The following is a 20,944-nucleotide window of genomic DNA, read 5'->3' as shown; positions in this document are numbered from 1 at the left end:
GCACAGTGGAAAGCACTTGCCTCGCATATGTGAGACACTGGGTTCAATTCTTAGCACCACATAAAAATAAATAAAGGTTTTTTGTTTTTTTTTTTTTAATAAAGGTATTGTGTCCATCCACACTTAAAAATTTTTTTAAAAAAACATAACTACACAAATAAATTTGGTCACTTCTAAATGTCGTTGAGAATATGTTTCAAACACAATGCACTTAGTCCTATAAAGAAGGACAATCCAACTAAAAGTTGACCACAATTGTCCACATAAAATCTACGATATTTAGTCACTTTTCTTTCTTGTAGTGCTGAATATCAAACTCAGGATCTCAGACCATGCTAGGCAAGCACTCTGAGTTAACTTTCCTAGCCCTTAGTAGATTTTAGGTAGATTTTCTACCTCAAATCAATTCCAATTACCTACTTAACACTGAGCAAATCATTTCTCTGTGCTTTAATTTTTACTACAGGAGGTAAAAGTGGTTTACAGGGCTGTTCTTAGAACTCGAAGAGATAACTGGATGTGAAAGCCACTTGGCACACTCCTAAACAATCACCTAACTCCTGATAATTACCAGGCAACTTCTGCCTATACCTCAGAATTTCAGTAACTCTCCAATTAATTTTTAAGTTTCTTTATGATATTCCATCATCATCGTGCTTTCAAAGTTTTATTTGCTCTTTATTTTGATTCAGTGAGACTCATTTAACACAACAGATGTTCTCATGATAAAACAATGAAAAGGTAAGGGTTAAAACAGAAATGCTGACATATTTATAAAAAGAAAACCTGAGCATGTTGATAAAAGCTGATGAAAATTCAGAAACAAAATCACAAAGAAAAAAAAGGACTTCAGTGTGCTTCAACTTTTATTAATCATTTTCTCACAGGCCTATCTAAAAGCTTTGTTGGCACCATAAAAGAATAACAAAAGCAGCTAAGGTGAATTCTGTACAGCAAAGAGTCTCAGTCAATGTTTATAGCACTTATTACATTTCAGGGTCGCTATGATTTTAATTTTAAATTTTAAGAATAAAAATTCCTTAAAAGGTAAGAACAGATCTATACATACATATAACTAGTAAACCAGAACATATCAAATGTAATGGGAAATAACAAAAGCATTTATTATTAAACTCAAGAAAAAGGTAAGTATGACAGACATGGTGGCACATGCCAAAAATCACAGCTACTCTGGAGGCTGAGGCAAGAGGATCTCAAGTTCAATGCCAGCTCTGGGTAACTATTAGTAAAACCAAAAAAGGCTAAAGATGTAGCGCAGTGGCAGAGCACTTGACTAGTTTGGTGCTAGGTTTAATCCTCCGCACAAACCACAAACACACACACACACACAGAAGAATATCCTTGTCCTTTTTTTTTTTTTTTTTTTTTTTTTAAGTGCTGGATATGGAACCCAGAGCCTTGTACATGCTGGGCTGAACTATACATCTCAGTTCAAAGACATTCTTTTATTATCATCATATAGCACTGTTCAGGAAGTACCTGCAAATGCAAATACTCAAAAAGGAGAGAAATATAAAATTTTGAAAGGAAAATATTATAGTAAAAATGTGGTTTTTTTCCTAAAAGAATTACCTGTGTAACTAATAAGATAGATTAATAAATTATATAAAAAGTTAGTATGTAAAAAGTAACAGGATGGTCAACTGAGGACAAATATAAAATTCTGTTTCCATCCAAAAGCCAACTAAACTTATTGAACAACCAAACTAAACTTACTGTACAATTAAAAAAAAAAAAAAAATCCACAAACCTACAAGAATAGAGAGAATTAAAAAGCACCTAAATTCTGAAAGAGAGAAAGCAGATAAGCATGGATTAGTTGTAAATGACTTCAAAGGCCTGAAAAATATAAACCCTGAACCCACCTTAACAAAAGTTCTTAAATAACCCAATTTCAAATAAACTGAAGTTATAGTTAACATTCACTTCTCCTAAGGTAGAAGAATCATAACTGACCTAACAACTTTCAGAGGAATAAGACAACAGCTCAAAAAAGAATCCGACAGGGTCAGAAACCAGCAGCATGATAGCCATTTCCTCTGCAAAGGAGATGAAAAGCCTAAGAGGACTAAGTAAACTAAGAGGACTGAGTAAAAAGCTACTTGAAAAACAGGTACCTAGACTCCTATCCCACTCAAATAAGAAGTCTAAATGTTTAATCATGTGGAGGAATACAAGACTGACTTTGAACAAACAATGTCAACTATATAGTTTAGTACTTTACTTTCTTTGAAAATGGGGTATAAATTGAACCTATACATAGTGCTGACACTCTGACCTAACTCCTACCTAAAACACATCTATACACACAGGAAACTGGAAGACTTTTCTGGGAAATAGTACAATTTCTTTTTAACAAAAACCTCAAGCTAACCAAAAATGGGGATTTCCAAACCAAACAACCACCCAGATCATGCATACAGGAGTATAATAATAGTCTGACCCCAAAAGGCTCAGAATATCAAAACTACTTTTAGATACCCATTCTTAATTATCAACACACAATCAAGAATTACCTCATAGAAGAGAAAATAAATGAAAGATATGTTCACAATGATAACATGTGGGATGAAATAAACAGAAATACTCATCTGGGTAAAATGATAATTATAGAGGGGAGAAATCTTTTAAGAAAATTATCACTAAGCCCAGTGCAGTGGTGTACACCTATAATTCCAGCAACTCAGGATGCTGAGTCAGGAGGATCCCAAGTTTGAGGCCAGCCTCAGCAATCTAGCCAGGCCCTAAGGAAAATAGTGAGATCCTGCCTCAAAATATAAAAATAAGGGGCTGGGAATATAGCTCAGTTGGTAGAGTGCCTGCCTTGCATGCCCTGGGTTCAATCCCCAGCACCACAAAAAAATAAATAAATAAATAAATACAAAATTAGAAAGGGCTGGGAATGTGGCTCAGTGGTTAAGCACCTCTGGATTTAATCCAGATACCAAAAGAATAAAAGAAAGAGAACCATAATATTCAATATTCAAAGAGGTAAGATATTACATCCACTAAGTAACAAGAGAATGATGAAAACTATATAATTTTTAGAGGAAAAATGCACTTCTCCATTAAAAAACAAAAATGAAAATCACCATAGGCATCCTTGGAGAAATGGTGTATTCTACATTAGACATAAGAAATATCAAGATGAGACCAGAATATCACACACTTTCACAGCAAGAATATTACTGAAGACTACTGGGGGCTGGGAGAGATATGATAAGGACTCCAGAGCCAAAACAAATAGGTTCCAACTGGCCAAAGACGGGACTATTTGAACATCAATAAAAATTATTGCACTGAATTAAAATTCATCAAATATGTTTCAATGCATGATTCACCATGACACTAACACACCAAAATCAAACCTAATTACAAAGGAAAATTCAATAACAAAGCTATCAATCCTCCCTAAGTTAATCTGTCAATTTACTCTGAACCAAATAAAAATAGATTTTTTTTATTTTTTTAAAGAGATAGTGTCTTGGAACACAGTTCAATAGTACAGCAACTGCCTAGGAAGCATGAGGTCATGGATTCAATCACCAGCAAGAAGGAGAGGGACTCAAACAGACTCACTCATGTTACCCAAGCTGGTTCCAAACTCTTGGACCCAAACAGTATTCTGCCTCAGTCTCCAGAGTAGCTGGGATAACAGGCACAAGCCACCTAAACTAGATTAGAATTTTTAATTATATAAATTGATTCCCAAATTTATATGAATAAACAAGAAGAGAAAAATTCAGAAAAAAGAACAAAGCAATAGAAGAAACTAGCATATTATGAATCTCTAAGTGAAACTGTGAGGTACAGAACATAATAACAAGCAGGAAAAAAACGAGTCTACAAAAAAAATAAATAAATTTTATTTATTTATTAAATAAATAAAGATTTCAATAGAGGATATAAATTTTTCAGTACAATAGTATGAAACAACTGGGCAGTCACTGGGAAATATTAATTTAAGTAGGACTCAGTGGAACACACCTGTAATCCCAATTACTCCAAAGGCTGAGACAGTAGGATCACAAGTTCAAGGCCAGTTTGGGCAACTTAGTGAGACCCTCTCTCAAAAGAAAACAAAAGGGTTAGGGTTTAGCTCAGTGCCCAAGAGGCCCTGGGTTCAATCCCCGGTACTACAAAAAAAAAAAAAATTACACATATGACATTGAATCCCTGTCCCACACCAAAATAAATCCCAATACAAAAGTAAATTTTTAAATGTGAAAATGGATAAATTAGAAGAAAATATTAAATTTTTAAAATCATCTTGGAAATTGACAAGGTCCTTGGAAATATGACAAAAAATAGAGGCAGACAGACTTTAGACAAAATGGTGAAGCAGAAAGATCTAGATTTGGGTAACTCTATCTAAGCAACCATTGAGTTGGAAAGAATGATTGGATCCAACTACTTTGGATCTCTGGAGCCCAACTGGACACATAACAACCAGGGGAATGTTTGACAGGGAAGCTGTGTATTATTCAACAAGTAAATAGCACAAACCAGCCACCATTCTCCATTCCTCACCCCACCTTGGCTCTGGGAATAGAATGCTGCATTCCTAGAGCAGTTGTAAGGACACAAGGTTAGCAGTGAGAACCTTTTACCAAAATTTGTATATTATGTGTTTGGGTTAGTCAAGAGTAGATATTCTTCTCTTGGTTTTACCTCTTTGGACAGCAGTAACTTCTCCTGTGGTACCAGAAGACCCAGACTTGACCCTTTTATTAATTTTTATTTTCTCATCCCAACACTTAGGGAAATCTTTGTCAGGTCACTACTTCTTCATAATAATAAGAGAACAGAAATTCAAGTAACCAAAAACAAGAAAAAGTATGTCAAACCAAGAATCCTATACCAAGCAAAAAAAAAATCCCTGCAAATATAAGGAGAAATTAAGACAGTTCCAGATGAGCAAAAGCAGAGGGAGTTCATTTCCTATAGATCTGCCCAACATGAAATACTAGAGAGTCCTCCAAGGAAAAAGGAAAACACACTGGCAGCACATGCCTGTAATCCCAGATACTCAGGAGGCTGAAGCAGAAAGTTAACAAGTACCAGGCCAACCTAGGCAACCTGTAAGACCCTGTTCTCAAAAGAAAAAGGGCTGGGGACATAGGTCAGTGGTAGAGTGCTTGCTAGCATTCTCAAAGTTCCGGGTTCAATCCCCAGTACTCCCACTCTCCCCCCAAAAAGGAAAAACAATGAACAGTAACTCAATACTATAAAAAGAAATAAAGATATAAGTGAAGGTAACTACAGAGGTCAACTAAAAATGCCAGTTTTAACATCCTTCAGGTTACAATCGTCTTTCTCCCCTATGTGAGTTATAAGGCAAAGACAAAATAATTATAAATAATTATAATTATAATATATATATAATTAATAATTATAATATATATAATTAATAATTATAAATTCATGTTAATGAACACAATATATAATCTGTGACAATACAAAGAATGTGTAGCAGTACATACTACTCAAAATTGATATTATTTGCAACATACTGTTATAATTTTAAGATAGTCATTTTAATCCCCATGATAACCACTAAGAAAGTAATTTTAAGACATACAGAAGAGGAATCAAGATGGTACAACAACAACAAAAAAACACAAATATGACAGTAATTGAGGCAATGAGAAGAAAAAATGACATTAAAAAGAGGCACAGCTAAATCCTTATCAACATTTACCGTAAATGTAAATAGAGCAAATTCTCCCCTTATGTAAAACGGACATGGCACACTGAATTTTAAAAAAATATGATCTGTTTATATGCTGTCTACAAGAGATTCACTTTAGAACCAAAGAAGTTGAGAATATAAAGATGAAAAGAATATTATATGCAAATACTAACTAAATGAGAACCTCAGACAAAATAAACTTTAAAAAATGATACAAGACAAAGAACATTATATGTTGATAAAAGGTTCACTCCAGCAAGATGTTTAACAATTTTAGACATAAAGACACCTACCTAACAACTGAGCCTAAAAATACATGGAAGCAAAACGTATCAAAATTAAAAGGAGAAATAGACAATTTTATGGAAAATAGCTGGAGATTCCAATATACCAACTTTTTTTTTTTTTTTTTTGTGCCACGGATTGAACTCAGGGGCACTTAACCACTGAGCGACAACTGCAGCCCTTTATGGTATTTTATTTAGAGAAAGTATCTCATTGAGTTGCTTAGGGCCTCACTAAATTGCTGGGGCTGGCTTTGAACTCACAATCCCCCTGCCTCAGGTTCCCAAACTGCTGGGATTATAAGTGTGCACCACTGCTCCTGGTCCAATATACCACTTTCAATAGTAGATAAAACAACCAGGCAGAAGATTGAAGAGGATTTGAAAAAAAGACATATAATTGAGCACTCCACCCAACAACAATAAAACACACACACATTCTTCAAAAAGTACACATGGGTCAGGTGTGGTGGCATAGGCCTGTAATCCCAGCAGCTCAGGAGGCTAAGGCAGGAGGATCTTGAGTTCAAGGCCAGCCTTAAAAACGCAGAAAGGCCCTAAGCAACTCAGCAAGACCCTGTCTCTAAATAAAATGTAAAAAAAGGTTGAGGATGTAACTCAGTGGTTAAGTTCTCCTGGGATGAATCCCCAGTACCAAAAAATAAAAATAAAAAAAAGTGCATGTCACATTCACCAGAATAGACCATATGTTAACTACAAAACAAGTCTTTATAAGTTTAAAAGGAATAATATGATACTATCTTGTCAAATCACAATGGAATTAAACTAGAAATAGCGGGGGGGGGGGGAAATCAGAAAACTCACGAACACATGGGAATTACACAAACTTAAAAAACCAATGAACCAGAGAAGAAATCACAAAGGAAATGAGAAAATACTTTGAGATGAAAATAAACAAAACATAACCAAAACTTATGATACAGTGAAAGCAGGGATCAGCAGGAAACTAAGTAGGAGGAGGAGGTAACAAGAGCTGGATGTCCAGAAACTGGAAGGCTTAGTCATGCTGGTTGAATGTATACTGCGGAAAACAACACTTGTTCAAAAAGTCATACATGAATTAACATATGACCCATCAATTTTACTACTAGGTACATATCCAAAAGAACTGAAAACAAAGGACTCAAATGGATACTTTTACACCAATGATCAAAGAAGCATTTTTCACAATGGACCAAAGAGTTTGGAAAAACCTTAGTCTCCATCAACAAATGAACCAACAAAATGCTGATCTGTGTATCAAATAGTACTCAGCCATAAAAAATCAATGAAATTCTGACACATACAACATGATACCTTGAAAACATTAAGCTAAGTGAAATAAGTCAGACACACAAGGATGAGTATTAAATGATTTCACTTGTGGGGTACTTAGAATAGGCAAATTCATAGAGACAAAGGAAGAATAGAGGTTACCAGGGGCTTTCCAGCCCCTGGGAAACTGGGATGGTTTAGAGTAGTTTTTCTTTGGGGTAATAAAAAAGTTCTAGAAAACAGACAATGATAGTACTTAGTGTTGACGGGCTAAAGGTGAAGGAGAGGAGATTCAGAATGATCTTCAGGCTGGGTGTGGTGTTGTGTTCCGGGAATCCCAGCAGCTGGGGGAGGGGAGGGGCTAAAGCCGAAGAATTGTGAGTTCAAAGCCAGCCTCAGCAACCGCTACCACTGAGCCACATCCCCAACCCTATTTTCTTTTTTATTTGGACAGGGTCTCACTGAGTTGCTTAACACCTCATTTTGCTGAGGTTGGCTTTAAACTTAAGATCCTCCTGCCTCAGCCTCCTGAGTTGCTCGAATTATAGGCTTGCACCACCATGCCCAGCTTGTTTTAGTTATCTCAAAGATTTGTTGTAAAAGTTTGTGGCTATATTGTAAGAAGTATAAGGGCATAATCTGTTTGTAATCTATTATTGGTTCCCTGATCCTTTTCCCCACTGTTCAGAGATTATCAAGTTAGTGTTTATTACTTCGTCTTTTTCTACATGTATTAATATGTAGTAATTTGTGTGTATATTTTAAAACATGTATACCACACATATTTTTATGCAACTTGCTTATTTTTTCCCACTTGTTAATGTCTTCTTGAAGATAATGCTGCAAGAAGTATACTTGTTTGAGTTCATGTGTATGTTCTCTAAGATTCTGAAAGTAGGAATTGCTGTCAGTATATGCATATTATATACATATACAACTGTATTTCTATCAGTTTCTTCACATTCTTCCCAACATTGCATATCATCAGATAGCTAATTTTTTCCTGATTTAATAATGTGTTCTTTTAAAATATGGATACCCTGTTATATTTGTTACAAATACAATTTTTCAGTTTGTATCATTTTCTATTATGTTATTGCATTATAATTATACCTAATAGTGGGCTTTACTGTGATAGTTTCACACATGCATATAGTGTGATTTGCTCCGTGTTATTCCCTGGTACTTCCCCTTTCCCTCCTCCTCTTCCACTGATCCCTTTCTAATGGTCCCTGTTCTATTTGTTTTTTTTATTTCTTAATTAGTGTATTATAATTATACATGAGTGTAATTCATTATGATACAGTTATACATACATATAGTATAATTTGGTTGATTTAATTCCCCAATACCTATGTTCCTCCCCCAATCCCAGTTTGTATGTTTTCAAACCTATAGATGTGTATTTGCGATGTAAACATTTTTAATGTAATGGGGAAAATTCACTTCAATATTCCAAGAAATAGAAATAATTATTGCAAGAAATATGCAAGACTTTATTGAAGGAAACTATAAAATAATACTGTAGGGGTTACAAGAAAACCTGAATAACATATGCACGTGTATGAATGGAATGGTCACCAAAATAAATCCTGAAACTGTCCACTTTTTTATCAGTAGAGTAGGTATCTCTACTGATACCTCTTTTTTCTGGAAAGCCATCAATTTTCTGATGGATTAGTTACATTACCTTCTATATTCCTCAGATTATGCAAAAGATTTTTTTTCATAAATATCAGGTACTTTTTTTATATACACTTTTATTTTATTTATTTATATGTAGTGCTGAAGATCAAATCCAGTGCCTCACACATGCTAGGCAAGCACCCTACCACTGAGCCACAACCCCAGCCCCTCTAAAAGACTTTTTAAAAATTATTTTGGACTACACTATTTGCTTTCTACACAGCTTTCCAGTATATGTAGGAGAAAACCTATAATTCTTCTCTAAGTGTTAAGACTCCTGCAAAATTTGATCCCTGCCTACAATCCAGGCTCACTTTCAGCACTATTCTCCCTTACTTCGTTTATTAAGCTTCAGCTAAATTATTCTTTCTTTTGATTTGTGGATGGGCCCAAGTTCCCCCCAATATCAGGACCTTTATACTACATGTTCTTCCTCTGCCTAAAAGGCTCCTTTCATCATTTCTCTAAGTCTCAGCTTAAATGTCACTCTCAAATATCTATGTCAAATACTCCACCTACCCATCCCTCATATAATCAGGTTTCCTTGTTACACTCTCACATCATCATACACATTTCCTCACTTATCTAATTTGTAATATGTTTACTTATTTGTAATCTGTATTTTGCATTAGACAGTATGCTCCATGAGGACAAAGACCTGTATTCTCATGGCCTCTCAATACAACACCTGAACTTAATGTAGTGTTCAGCCAATATTTACTAAATATTAACTATTTTTTCCATAATAAAGAGAGATAACAGGGCTTGGGTTGTGGCTCAGTGGTAGAGGGCTTGCCTAGCATGCGGGAGGTTCAATTTTCAGCACCACATACAAATAAATAAATAGTCCATCAACAACTAAAAAATATTTTAAAAGAAAGAAGAAGAGATAATCATTTAAGGTAGAGTTTTATTCTTTGTTTTTCAGCGTTTGTTGTTCTCCCTTAGTCCCACTGAATTCTCTCTTTTCCTTCCTCTGTGCCATAAGAAAATCACTTCATCCCTGAGCCTCAGTTTTCCCATTATAAAATAGGAAATTAGAATAAGTTTCTTGAAAGATAAGTAAATTGAAAATATCTCTATCCTACGTCTTTGGCATGATTTTTTATTATTTCTCTTTTAATCTACATAATTCAGTTAATTACATGGCCTTAATCCCCAGTAGATTATCATACCCTATTTGTTCCCCTTAATCAAACAGGTTAAATAAACCTACACTAGATTCTCCAAACATAGTTTACAAACTACAAGTAACTTCAACTTGTTAATTTGAAAATAAACCATCAAAACACTTATTTATACTTATGATCACTTGGTATTACAAATCCATGCTCTTTTTTATTATGATTTTCCCTGATGTTTAAACATGATGGTGTTGAGGGCTTTAAAAAAAAAAAAAAAAAATTTTACCTTCTTTATGTGACTTCGAATGTTCCATGATTAAGACCTCATCTAACCTAAGGAAACAATAATACTTGCATCAATAAGCAAATGAGATCACAGATTTAAAAAGGCTAGGCTTCATATACTAAAAATTTATTTCTCCAACAAAAATTACTTCTCTAATACAGATTATTATTAAATAAAATCTATTGCCTCTGATTCAAAGACTAAACACTCATGACAGTTTTTACCAGCATTTGTTCCTCAAATCATGTTCTTCAGAGAGCTCACTAACTGCTTTTTAAAATCAAAGAAATACAGAATATGAAATATACCAAAGGAAATAATTTTTCCCTTAATAAACAAATTTCAGGAAAGAAACAATCCTATTATTTACAATTCAATGCAGTTTGTTTAATTATCTAGTAAATACTTAAAGCTCTTTAAAACGAGCTTGAAGCAGACAGTTAAGCCATTTTTCACTTACCACTTTTATTCAATCCCTTCATGCCTTGAGTTTTACTTTTCATGAGTTTTATGACAAGTCTACCAATAACTACTACCATTTATAAAAGATATGCTTGATACCAGTCTCATCACAACTACCTTGAAATATATCTTGTAAGTAAAAAAATATATTATTATCCTATTATGCAAATAAGCTATTCTCTATAATCAAGTAAATCTCCTAGTGTACACAATTCACAAGTGGCAAACTCAAAATTTGTACCTAAAGTCCACATATCTTTCACTAAACCACATTATTGCCCAATCAAACAGGATTGAAACTTGTGAACTACTCTAACACACTGGTCATTTTAGAATTAAAACATCAGTTGAAAATGTTTGCAACATACAGGGAAGGGAATGATTACAAGAATACAAGACTGTGTCATACGTATCAACTACTGATAGCTAACAGTATACGTGAAAAATATTAGTACAATGAACACCAAAACACTCCTAAGAATATATTTAAAATCTTAAACATGGGTGTCAAGAGGAGTGGGATTATGCAGGAACTTACGTTTTCTAAGTCATATACTCCTTTACTACTTTAGAATTTTTAAAGGTGTTTTATTTTATGACCAAAATATTAAGAACTGTCCTTTCTTATGTGCATATAATTATTCATCTATGCATACTGCCTATTACACTTCACTGTTTGGGCGTTTTTTGTTTTGTTTTGTTTTGTTTTTTTTTGCAGTGCTAGGGACTGAGCCAACGGCCTCCTGCATGCTAGGCAAACGCTCCCCAGAGCCATATCCCCAGCCCCACTTTATTGTTTATATTCATTCATTTACATGATTATCTCTCCAAAATGGGCCTACCTAAAAAAACTTCTCTTTTTCTTTTCCTTGGTGCCAGTGACTAAATCCAGAGCCTTGTGCATACTAAGCAAGCACTGAGCTTCATCACCAACCCAGATTTCTTCTTTTTAATGTTTTTAAAAGCCAGATTGTTTGTATTTTGTTTCACATGCCAACACAAATCCCTCACCTTTTTTCAACTGAGTGATAAGACTGGATTTCAGGAAAGATTAATCTGGTTATGGACTGGAAGAAAGAATAGGAAGAAATTACATTATAAATAAATTCCTTATTTTCTAATACAATGGATTAAGGTAAAAGTACAAAGTAGAAGAGGAGCGATCTAAGGATAGTACAGTAACAAATAAGGACATTTACAACAGTTGAGAGTATAATGAAGTAAGTGAAAGTGATGGCCAGAAGCATGAGATCACATTAAAATTCAAAATTTCAGAAATCAAAAGAATTTATTTATGAAACTTCAAACTTAAATGTTAAATCTAAAACATTAAATTTCAAATGTTTAGAAGACCATAAAGCAATAATTAAAGATTCAGCAATTAGGTTCTTTTTTTTTTTTTTTTTTTTAGCAATTAGGTTCTTAATGACTTCAATACAGTAGATTTAGTATAAAGTTGAGAGTGCAAATCAAAGAATGAATTTCTTTCAAAAAGAATAGGGAAAAGAAGAAATTTCTAAAGAAGAGAAAGCTATCTGAGTTTGAAAAGGATGCAGAGATTCTGGAGGACAGAGCACTTAACCATACTTGTAGACTAATTAAGAAAGGAGCAAGCAGAGGGAAGTTGGAGAAGATGTAAATCATTCCAGAAACTACCAGATGAGACACCATAAATTTACTGCACCGGTGATGGGAAAAAATTCATATTTGGTCCCAATAGATTAATTGTAGCTGCTGTTAACTGAGCACCTATTATTGGTTAGTCACCTACTCTATACTTTGTTCTCATGTTCTGGGGATAGAATGCAAGGCAAGCACCTTACCACTCACTGAGCTACATCCCTAGTTCCCCTATACTATTTTAATCCTTACTCCAGCCATCTCAGGAAAAAAGGCATTACTGTATTCATTTATCCAAATGAGTCAACTGAAGCTCTGAGGTTAAGTGACTTGCCTAAGATTACCAACCAATGTTAAGAGTAAAATTGCTTTTTAATAGTTTTATTTAGGCATTCTTTACATTTGGTAAATTTTATTTGAGAAAACTTTGATAAATTTTAGTATATGTACACTTAATGCAACCATCACCACAACCCAGTTTAGAACACTCAATCAATTACCCCTTCATGAGCAGGGCAAATTTTATCTCCGTCTGACTCCAAACAAGTCATGCTACAAATCTCTTAGGCAATACTCAGGTTTAAAAAAAAAACAAAAAACAAAGTTGTAAAAGTTGTTATCCTTCTAATCTTCTTAGGCCTCACTAGTTCCCTTTCCACATGAGGCCCCAACATGCCTCTAGAACCCTGTTGTTATCCCATGATCTCATAAACTCACAAAATTTACTAAAATTTGCAAGTATGCCTCCTAAAAGTACAGCACAATCAGATTTAAGAAATTAGATGCTATTCCAGATACCTTGTGTTCTTTTTTAGAAATGATAAGGGAGTTATGAAAGAGAAAGGCAGATGAAACCTGAAGTCCAGAAGAAAAGCAAGATGAAAATATCTCTCCTTTTGAGAAGCAAAAGGTGACATACAAGTAGAGAGATCATAGAATAAAAAAAGTCAGGAGTTTGTGTCATGGAGGACAAACTAACCAAGCAGAAGCTTTACTTTTATAAGCAATGTAAAACTGTCTGAAGACACAAGGTAGAATAACTTCATAGGCAGGAGTTAATACTCATTTGTTAACTGGACTATATATTAAAACAAACAAGTAAAAAAGTGAAACAATATACAATCAAAGGTATAAAGCTAAAATTAGATAAATTTGTAGATTTTTAACACAACAAATTTTATTACATCAAAATCAAACACTAAATCATGAACATATAAGAATTCAGATCCAGGATGAACAGTCCTTATCAAAATGCTTGAGATCTGAAGTGTTTTAGACTTTGGATTATTTAATGTTTGCATATACATAATGAGATAACTTGGGGATAGGACAAGTCTAAACACAAAATTCATTCATTTCATGTATACCTTCATACACATACCCTATGTGTTACTTTACACAATATTTTTAGCACACCTATGTTTTAACTTCACCCTGCCAAAGAAGATCAGATATGGAATTTTCCACTTGTTAGCATCACCTCTGGGCTCAAAGAGTTTCACATTTTGGAGCATTTTGGATTTCAGATTTTCAGATCACGGATGTTCAACCTGAACCACGTTGGGACCAGAAACAATTAAAATAACTTAATTAAAATAAACTATGACAAGCTTGGAAGGCAAAAAAAAAGTACAAATCTGAAAAAAATAAAATTTCATTTAAGCTAAATTCACATCCATTCAAGTCTTAAATGTCCTATAGAAACACAAATCACTAACCTGATAATCACTAAGCTTAACCAGAAACTTTGAAATTCCAAATTAGGGTCCTAGAGCACAGCATCAGAAATCTAGATGACAGACTCTAGAAGCAAAGAGTCGAAGAAACTACTACCTTACTTACTATTAACAGAACACAACTTTTATGACTACCTAATACATAGTACATGTTCTAATATCCAATTTGTTAAATAAGTGATTTCTACAGTACCTTGATTTTTACTCTGAACCATTCTCCACCTAAATACTGCAAGAACACTACTCTCAGTAGGTAAGACATGCCTCTTTAGTGAGTGAATATAAAACTATCCCAGTATTACGAGGAAAAGTTCTTTTTTAATGTTTTTAAATTAAACCAAAATTTACTTCCAAATTCTTACCCTAGTTCATTCAAAGTTTGGGGGTGACTATAGCAACAGTAATACACACATGCATTTCCATAAACCAAAAAGACCGAAGGGTTTGTCATACTTTTACAATCACGTTAAAAGAGTATTCTGTCCACAATCTCTAACTGTGCATCACAATTTTACTTAAATTAGCTATTTATTTTTCTTAGCCAACCTAGATGTATGGTTAGAAAGTAACTTTGTATGGTTACAAAGTAATTACAACAGATTTCCCCAACTTTTATAATTTGAAGTTGTAACAATTAATTCTATTCCTGGAATATTCATCTTAAAAATTACATCTCAGCATACCTTTTTTTTTTCAACTTAACGTTACTTTTAAAATTGACAAACTTAAATACTCAATAATTTAGTCCATTATTGTTGCATCATTCTATATATAGGACACCTATTAAAACTTAAGTTGAGCAATTTGACAGGTGTCCTATAAAATCTTACAGGTACAGGTTTTTTATGCGTGGCATATATACAGGGCAATGGGGCAAAATGGTTTAAGGATAAAGTGTTTTCAAACCCCTTAGACTAATTTATTAATTCACAAAAACAAACCTGCCTTCATATTCACTGAAGAGAAAAAAATCTAGAACCCTATGGAGAAGAGAGAACCTAACCTGGTGCTTGGTAGCCAACTGATATTAAAGAAGATGATTCAAATTCTCTGGCAATAATTTGGTACTGTTTCAAGAATAAAAACAAGATAACCTGTACTAATGAAACATAAATATGCAGTTTAAAAAAAAACAGACTTATTAAATATTCATTACTATTTCTCCTAATACACAAAGTTTTCTCATAAATCATTTCTTAAAAGAGCAAACATTTATATTTAGAGAACATGGATCAAATCAGTAAAAATACTAAGTATGCACTTCTTTCAAATTAAACACCATAATTCTTCGTATTAAAAATAAAACAGAAATCCCAATCTAGTCATGTGATTTTGATAACTAATCACTACTAGATTTTTCAACCATTCACAAAAATTTATTCTGCAACTCCACAAAAGTGCTTCAAGTACTGTATTAAACTACATTTAAAAATTGATATATTCTAAAATAAAACAACAAATATGTTCAAATATGTTGTAATTCAAATTTTAACACACTTTAAGAAGACCAACTCATCTTTCTAATTTGGTGCTGGCCTCCATAAAGATCTTCCCCTATCTTTTAAAAAAAAAAAAAAAAAAAAAAAAAGCCACTAAGATACTAAGATTACAAAGTGAGTTGTCTTAAAAAGTTTGCAAATAAAAATCTGCAATTCCAACCAAGTAAAACAGAATTTTTCTGGCTGGTATACAACCAAAATAAAATATAAAAATAAACTGCAGCCAGCACACGCCTGTAATTCCAGTGGCTCCAGAGGCTGAAAGGAAGATTGGGAGTTCAAAGTCAGCCTCAGCAAAAGAGAGGCGCTAAGCAAATCAGTGAGACTCTGTTTCTAAATAAAACACAAAATAGGACTGGGGATGTGGTTCAGTGGTAAAGTATCCCTGAATTCAATCCCAGGTACACCCCTCCAAAAAACTGCAATTGTTACCCACAGCTCTATAGTTCAAATTTATGCATTTACCCAACAGCAATTTTTCTCAGTAACAACTTTCATAAGTCTTACATATTGGACTTCTGCATAAGAATATTTAGATTTGAATATTTCAAAAGTCCTATTCAATCAATTTTACAATCCATATTCTATGCTCTGACAGGTCTATCCCTGTCAGAAAATTAATCAACTGAAATTTTAGGAAAAGAAAAAAAAAAAAAGAAAGAAAGAAAAGAAAATGCAGAGTCTAAGCAATCTGCTTTTCTAACTTAAGATATTCTACAAAAAATACAGTTGAAGAACCAAAAGGAGAAACCACTTTAGTCTGGGCTCTCTCTGCATTCCCTAAAACACATGAAGTTGAATACGCCAAAACCTTCTTATAATAAATGTCATTTAACATAATAAGGCATATGTTGATAACACTGTCAAATAAAGTGGAGACAGATATTAATGCCTAGAGACAGAATATATAAAACTTCCACACCTTTTGACACAGTTATAGAATTTTGTACAAATTCTTTCCATCACTGTAATACCAGAACATCTGATTAAAGGCCAAGATTAACTGCTGCAACAGCACTGTTTGTGCACTTTTGTATCTTAAACAAGAGCAAAATACAATAAAATGATAAACATACAAATACTGTCATACAAAGATGGTATGACAAGTTCCACATCTACTCAAATCTAAAATGCTATTAAGTCAGTTTCTGTGGAATACCTGAGTGATTCAGGGATTTCTCCCATTAGTGAGATTCAAAAGTTCAGCCCATGAGATTATGTAAAAGCAGAAAATGGAAAAGTAGGGATGACTTCATATCTTTCTCCCAACTATTTCAAAGGATAGGTGGTGGGAGAGAGAAGAGTATGCACTAAGGAAAAAATGCCATAAAATTGCAAAGTATTTTAAACATTAAAATACTTTGAAAATATATATAAAAGCATCTAATTCACATTGAGTGCTCAATAAATATTAGAACATCAACTTACATAAGGTTGATCAAAATTTGATTACCTTCATCTTCATCTTACTAATATGTAGCACATTATAGCACCATTAGCTGATGTTTTTAAATAGACTTTTTAAATTCTGAGCTATATCATTAAACAAAACAAGAACCACATTTCGGTATTATTTTTAAAAATCATTGCTTTCCATTAGCATTCATGTATTACCATCAAAGAAAAATCCTGATCTGTATGCTTTCTATATCAGTTATCTCCAAATGACTACCAAACATAACTAATTATCAAGTTTCCCCTATCAACAACATGATAAAAATTGTAGAAATGGAAATTTTTTGTAAAATTATACAGTAATGATAAGCACCACCCATCTATCTGAAAGACCTGCTCCTTGATCCATCATATTTGAATGATCTAATGACTAAAGAGCTTCAAACTCATCAGATAAATTACATTCATCAAGTTACAGTATTTAGGAGACGATATGGGTTATAAATTGTACAGACACATTGAAAAACATAAATTCTGATCCAAACTCACCCTATTAGTCTTGAAATAAGGCAGTATAACAGGGTAATTGATAAAATAAGTAGGAGGAAGACCAGCAGAGTACAGAAAGGGGAACAGAAGGGAAGAGGAAAGGGAAAGAGTAAGTACTGGGGACTGAAATGGAGCAAATTATTATATTCCATGCATGTATGATTATGTCAAAATGCAACTGAATATTATGAATTACAATGCACTCGTGAAAACATTTTTTTTAGAAAAGCTAACTGATAACTGTGATTCTCTTAATTTTAAAAAAGGGTACTCAACAAGATTCAAGTACTTTTGCATTTGTTTATACACCCAAGGAGTAAAAGGCCATGGATTGAGAAGTCTAATGAATATTTCTCACTGTCTTGAAATCCGAATTTACAAAATGAGCATGCATTTTGAATCAGTACTGCATAATTGCTGAACTTAGACTCTGTAATCAAACTGAATAAGTATAAATCCTTGCCTTGCCAAATATTACTAACTGGGTTATCTTCACATTCCTGTTTCCTCCTCTACAAATTTGGAATAAAAACAACATTACATCACTGGGTTGTGAGGATTAAATTAATACATGTTTAAAATGTATTAAATGTATTTTAATAATATTTTAAATGTATTAAAAATTAGTTTGGACATTTTGCTTTCATAAATTTAGAAGTAAGTGATGGGTTCAAACATAAACTTAAAAGTTTTCACAATAAACTTTTTTTAAAAAATGAAAATTGGACTGACATACAATATGGACTCAATTAATACTATTTTTATTCTATTTTTATTACCCTGTACACTATTTGCTAAGATTAAGGGAAGTAACATTTGAAATTGTCTTCGCACTGTGTCTAAAATCAGTATTTAAGGTGTCTTCCTTCACAATCCATATTCAGAAAATCCTTACCTCCAATTAAATTTTTTTAACCCCTTTAGTCTTAATATTTAAGCACAAGCTCTGACACTTATGATTCACCTCTAACACAGTCTACAAGTTACAGTATCAACTGTTAAGGGGCTCAAGAGATACAATGTGTCCAAAGTGCTGATTTCACTGATATTTTGTAACTATTTTCAACTGACTGAAAGAAAAGTTTGGTTCTTTTTATTCCATTGTCTAGCACATAACAAGATTGACCTAAAAACCCTGAATTATAGGCATTTAATATAATTCCAAGGTTAACATTCAAGAATGACTCTTAAGTGAGAACTAAAACAACACTGGAGGTGATGGAGTAACTAAAGCACTGGTCTGGTCAGCATTCTGCGTGGAGCGATTAAGAGCAGATTCTAGAGAAGTGGACGTCATGCACTTTGCTAAGCAAATACACGAAAAAGATCGAGCAACTCTAGAACCATAATGAGCCAAATTTGAGTTTTTGATGAGACAAAAAGGTAAATGGGACTCTCTATGCTTCCAATCCCTTAATCAACTCCAATGTGAAAGAAGAAAAATGTTAAAAGATGGTTGCATGCATAGCATTTAAAACGAAATACCGTTAATTCCCACTTTGGAACTCTAGAGGGCACCAGAAATATGCCCTCCTTCGCACCACCCCTCCTCCCCGGTAACGTGAGCAGCTGCAGAAGCCCGTCGTCTGGTTGCTGAGGTTGGTATTGCAGCAGCAGGAGCGATGTCTGCAGCGGTGGAAACAGCAGCGCCCACTCCCAGCTGCCTCACCAACCATTACACGGGCTTCGCCCCGAGGGCAGCTGCCACCCAAGGGAAAGCTCCTCCCCCTCAAAACAACCCGGAGGGCCAAGTCCCATGGCTGAACCCCTACAACCTGACAACGTCCTTTATAAAGAGCAACACATTAGGGGCAAAGGACTCACAATCGGGGTGTTTTCCTTCCTACTTTCTGCCAAAGATGCACCAGACAGAGTTGAAGGCAATTCCTGGACCTGGGATAAAAAGGAAATGAAAAATTGATCAAGATCACCCAATCTGGTGGGAACACCAAGGCTTTTCTTCCAGAAGTAGGCAGAGAAGGGAATGAGAGGTCAAGGAGGTTCGGCCCTTCTATTATTACCCGCACCCCGGGCACAACAGCCCCCTTCTACCAAGTGGAGCAAAATACGGAAAAATATATATATGAGGCCAAAACCCAGGTGAAAAGGAAAATCTGGAAAGGAGGGGGGCCTAAGGGCATCCAGCATGGTACTGGAAAGGGAGGGGGGAAGGGCAAACATTGCCCCGACGCCAGCAAGGGATTTGTATTCCCTCCTAAATTTGCCCACCTAGCGTCATCCCCGTCAAACTCGACACTAATTTGGAGGTAAGGGGCAGCTCACGTCACCACTGGGTGGATAACGCCCATGCTTGCCCTAAGCAGTTGCCCTGGGCCCGAGGTTTGGCCCCCCCCTGCAGTCGGCGACCGGCAGCGCTGCCTCCCCGTCCGCCATTAGAGACCCAGCCAAACAATACGTGAGGAGCCAGGGCCGCGCAGCGCAGCCACGGGGAAAAGAAGAGCGAAGGAGGGAACCTGGCGGGGCATTAGCAGGAACCCTCGCCCCGAAAAACTTGGGGACCCCGGTTCCGGCCGACAAGGTGGAAACGCAACCTGGAGAGCGGGAGAGCCGGCCAGCCCGAGAACCCCTCCCCCCGCCCCCCCCCCCCGCAGGAAAGAAAAGAAAATACCCCAGGACCTCCCGGCAGCCCGCCGCCCCCACCCCGGCCGCCCCATGCGACCCCCGCCCCTGGCGGCCGCCTCACCCGGCCCGCCCGGCCGCGCCCGCACTCCTGCAGCCCTCGGGCCGCACGCAAAGGCGCCTGTGACATGAGCGCGGCCCGGAGCAGCCCCCGAGGCCCCGACGCCGCAGCGGCGACGGCGGCCGCGCCGTGGGGTATTAAGCCCGGGTCGGTGGGAGGCTCCGGAGGCTGCCCTCACCCATCTCCGCCTCCCTAGTCGCCTCCGCCTCCGCCTCCTCCTCTGGAGGCTGCGCTGCTCCCAGCCACCCCCACTCTCGGCGGCCCTAGACTGCAAAGACAGCGGGGATAAGCCTCACCCGGTTCTGGCTGCGGCTCCGCGGAACGAACCTCCCCTCCCCCGGCCCACCCCCCTTCGGCGACACGCACAACTCCACTCGGTCCAGTCCCGGCTTTAGCGCTGGTGAGGAGGAGGAGGAGGCGGAGGCGGCAGTGCGGCCGAGCCCCGGGAGGCCCCGCCCTCCACATGCTCATTGGCTGAAGGCAGAGGCGGGCCAAGGCCCTTCGGGCACATCCATTGGCTACATCTGCTTTCCTTCAGTACCCCCCTCGGTGGGGTGGTGCATGCGGCTGTCCGTCAGTCTCGGGCCACACCTCCGACTCTGCCGTTCCACTCC

The 20,944-nt window shown here is 36.0% G+C and overlaps 1 protein-coding gene and 1 long non-coding RNA gene across 8 annotated transcripts in view; one reads left to right on the top strand and one right to left on the bottom strand.

The window, feature by feature from the left end:
• ZMYM2 (zinc finger MYM-type containing 2) overlaps window positions 1–20,689 on the bottom strand; it is a 94,575-nt gene extending 73,886 nt beyond the window's left edge. For 2 of the 7 annotated variants that reach the window (XM_079138839.1, XM_079138838.1), the window contains exons 1-2: window positions 20,627–20,689; window positions 19,454–19,522 (exon numbers count right to left, since the gene is read on the bottom strand). The gene's annotated coding sequence lies outside the window, so the exon portion shown is untranslated. Of the gene's footprint in view, window positions 1–10,368; window positions 10,416–19,453; window positions 19,523–20,333; window positions 20,466–20,508 lie in introns of those variants that run through there. The other 5 variants (XM_079138841.1, XM_079138840.1, XM_079138844.1 and 2 more) reach the window with 5 other exon arrangements.
• On the top strand, window positions 5,045–6,801 carry LOC306660555. Its single transcript, XR_013763667.1, has 2 exons — window positions 5,045–5,322; window positions 5,498–6,801. It is a non-coding gene; the product is annotated as an uncharacterized lncRNA (long non-coding RNA).
• Window positions 20,690–20,944: the final 255 nt, after the last annotated feature.

This window comes from Sciurus vulgaris (assembly GCF_902686455.1).
Source record: "Sciurus vulgaris genome assembly, chromosome: 4".
NCBI classification, from domain to species: Eukaryota; Metazoa; Chordata; class Mammalia; order Rodentia; family Sciuridae; genus Sciurus; species Sciurus vulgaris.
This window is presented reverse-complemented; position numbering and strand designations above follow the sequence as displayed.